General features: G+C 40.6%; 1 pseudogene; it reads left to right on the top strand.

Moving 5' to 3' along the window:
- Positions 1-2,832: 2,832 nt before the first annotated feature.
- On the top strand, positions 2,833-3,432 carry LOC149218888 (serine/threonine-protein kinase TIO pseudogene; annotated as a pseudogene).
- The last annotated feature ends 583 nt before the right edge of the window (positions 3,433-4,015 follow it).

Below are 4,015 nucleotides of genomic sequence, written 5' to 3'. Positions count from 1 at the left end.
GTCAATGTTTGATGCTCCTTTAATAAACTCTATGAGGAAATGTTTGATTTAACTATCCAAAGTCTGGACCTTTATAAACCTTTGAGCGAAACCTTATAAATCCTTCATAATCTTTGGTTAATTCTTATTACCCATGCATATTAACCACACCATGGATTTTAGACTTTGGTTAAAACTCAATTTAAACCATAATACATTAATCCCGCTTATTTCTATTATAATTCCCATATAATAGAAATATTTCATAAACCACACTTAAACCTTACCTTTCTTCCATTCCACAAACCTTTGCACATATATCGATGCTCTTCTTAGCACATTAAATCTTTTTCGTCGATCTCATTCCTCAATCTGACAGTTATCGCACAATAAATTGCGCCAACTAGCCTGAGCCAATCTCCACCGTTATTTCTCCTACCTCAATCCAATGGTGATCGTGCCATATCGCGTGATAACAAGCACGACAGTGAATACTCTAAAAGCATGCGAGAAAAGCTGTTTTGGGTGTGCTACGTGTCAACCCCTCAGGTTAATCGCATGAATTAGTAAAATACCATTTACCATTTTGAGACTGCGTGAGATACTACTTACCACTTTCGTAGACCGCTCCATTATTCTACTGTCACGTGGCTTAATCTGTTCCCTTCACTCCTTGACTTTATTTTGCACAATAAGATCTCCACCAATCCTATTCTATCAATCATGTCTGTTGATCTAGCTGATCTGACGGTTCCCATTCTTTGCTATTTAATTCTTTCTACGTCGTTGATTTTATGTGTGCGACTTGACTTTGCTTTATTTGTACTTGTATACGGTGCCACTCTACTACCTCCACACTATCCACCAAAGGTAATTTGTCCAAATCCTAGGCTGCCAAATGTTGGAGTTGTTGACTGGGCTCCAAAAGCCGAACTCTGACCAAAAGGATATGGAGTGCTTCCAACTATTGTGCTACTCCCAAATGCTGGAGTAGATGCTGCACCAAATGGAGTAGATGTCGAAGCAAAACATCATTGTATATGTACCAATGTTATATATGGCGAGACAACATTATATATGCAGATAACATTTTGACTCGATGGAGAGCAGTAGCATTTGGTGGTAATAATTGTGCATATAACATTGAAAGAGCCGCCGGTGGAGGCAAAGAATCCAAAGATGGAACTAAGGTGTTATCACTGAAAATTCTGTTGCCAAAAATTTTTAGCCTAGCTTAAGGACAAGGTGTTTTCGCAGCGCATGAATCCTTTTTAGCAGTTTCGCAGCGCTACCTGTTTAGGTGATTTCGTAGCATGCTACGAAATTGGGGATTTGTTCGAGTTTTTAGTGGAGACCCAAAATCCTAGCATGCCCATTGAACAGAGTTCTGAAAGAGGGAGTTAGAAACACTGAAAAGGCGCTTGGAAGAAGTGGCGGTGTTTATGTTCCTCCTTTCAAGCTGGCGCAAATGATGAAAGGATTTATAAGATAAAAGCAGCTTGGAATATCAGCGTATGTCTTGGGATGCTCTTTGCAAAAATATCATGGGCTTGTAAAAAGTGAACGCAGCAAACATTAAAAGCATTATTTCAGCTTAGATGCCTTTCCGCTAGCTGGCAGAAGCATTACAGCAAGGTTGTCTGAGTTTGACATTATAGCAAAACAAGTGGAAGCAGGGGAAGGCTGGTTCTCTAAGTTACATTGTATGTGGCAGAGTTCAAAGGGCTATGGATCTTCTCAAAATGGTACGCGCAGCAAGGAACCTGTTAGTATTGAGTTACGGGAGACTGACAAGCTTATCAAGGAGGTGGAAAGGGTTTTTAGAGGTGATCATCTTGATCCTACCAATGTAGAGAAAGCTAAGGCGGCACTAAAATAGCATGAGCAATCTCTCTTTGAGGCAATTGCACGCCTTGGTGATGCATCCGATGAAGAAGATGGTCGGATGCTTCATCCTCATTCTTCCCATATATACATTAGCCAAGAATGCACAGCTGTGATTGTTGGTGGAGGATACTTTGGCCTTGAACTGGCTGCGGTTTTAAACATTAACAAGTATAAGGTTAAATGGCTTACCCTGAGCCGTGGTGCATGCCTCGTCTTTTCACTACTGATATAGCTGCTTTCTATGAGGGCATAAATGTTAGTAGAATTTCCCCTGTAACTTTTGAAAAGAAGGCAGATGGTGTAGGATTGCCTCTGTCGCTTCGAATGTTGAAGCGGAAGCAAAATAAGGAAAGGGGTGTTAGTCCCAAACAAGAAGGGTTCAGAAATAGCTTGGCAGAAGCAGTGGGGCATATTGTATGTAGCTACTGAAGATGTTGTAGATTTACTGATGGCTGGGTTTGCATTCCGATCTGATCCTACGCACCCTCCGGATCACCGAACGGGGCCACTCATTCTCTGTTCATTCGACGAAGGTCTCTTACTGCTGCAAGGAACTTATCTCCGCCATTTTCAATAATTTGTAAGATGGGCGTGGAAAATTATCATGTTGTAGAGTTAGTTGGTGAAGGTTCTTTTGGAAAGGTGTTCAAAGGCAGGCGCAAGTACACAGGGCAGACAGTTGCTATGAAGTTTATCTTAAAGCATGGAAAGAGTGAAAAAGACATTGACAATCTGAGGCAGGAAATTGAGATATTACGACAGCTGAAGCATGAAAATATCATAGAGATGCTAGATGCATTTGAAAGTCCACAGGAGTTTTGTGTTGTCACAGAATGTGCACAGGGTGAACTATTGGAGATTCTTGAAGATGACAAATGACTTCCTGAAGCACAAGTTCAGGCTATTGCTAAGCAACTGGCGCGGGCACTTCATTATCTCCATTCTCATCGTATTATACATCGTGATATGAAGCCTCAAAATATTCTTATTGGTGCTGGAGGTGTTGTCAAGCTTTGCGACTTTGGATTTGCAAGAGCTATGTCTTGCAATACAATGGTGCTTCGTTCAATCAAAGGGACCCCGCTTTATATGGTTCCTGAACTAGTACGCGAACAACCATACAATCATACAGCAGATCTATGGTCACTTGGTGTAATCTTATACGAGATTTTTGTTGGTCAACCTCCTTTTTATACGAATTCTGTCTATACGCTTATTCGGCACATTGTTAAGGACCCAGTTAAATATCCAGACAATTTTAGCCCTAATTTCAAAAGTTTTTTGAAGGGTCTTTTGAACAAGGTTTCACAGAATAGATTGACTTGGCCTGCACTTTTGGAGCACCCATTTGTACAAGAGAGCCAAGCAGAGATAGAAGCTAGAGAAGCATGTGCTGCAACTGCTGCTGCAAGAGGATGTGATGCATCTTGGAGGGGTGAAGTCAATATTGTGATTCCCTCACCTGCTCGAAACATAGCCAGTGCACGTAGCAGTAGTTCCATAGAAAAGACACAGACAGATGATACTTCTGAAAAGTCACAGAAACTTCTGCAAATGACTTTGTGATACGGATCATTCCAACAATATTATCCTTAAAAAGAACATTTCTGGATCAAGAAACTTTTGTGGAAGCATTATTATTACTTAAAGTTTGGGCTAGACAGAGAAATTGTATCAATGGACCTGATTGTTTGAATGGATTCATTATATCTATAATTTTAGCATACTTAAAAACAGAAGGAGGTGGAAAGCGCATCACAGGCCAAATGACAGGGTTTCAGGCCTTTCGTGTTGTCATAGACTTCATTGCAATTTCCAGTACTTTAGAGAAGGGTATTTTCATGCAATCTCAGTCTGTTGGCAATGTGTCATTGGAGCTAAAGAGAAGGCTTCTACAATTCTTTGACGATGTAATATGTGTTTCAATTGGATATCTTAACCTGGCATTTCGAATGACCGAGAGTGGACTGTTGAGCTTGTGGATGAGGCAGCACGTACCGTGAGATACATGAACAAATGCAAGGACAAAGGACGAGACAGAGATAAAAAAATATATAAAAAGGGCATCAATTTTGTGTGCTTCAGTTCTCAATAATCATGTTAGGCCTAAGCTTGAGGTGATCATTGATGAGGAAAAGAAGGTAACCCA

The sequence above is a fragment of the Pinus tabuliformis genome, chromosome Q (genome assembly GCF_031772625.1).
Source record: "Pinus tabuliformis cultivar Carrire ecotype Pingquan chromosome Q, CPIR1, whole genome shotgun sequence".
NCBI lineage: Eukaryota > Viridiplantae > Streptophyta > Pinopsida > Pinales > Pinaceae > Pinus > Pinus tabuliformis.
This window is presented reverse-complemented; position numbering and strand designations above follow the sequence as displayed.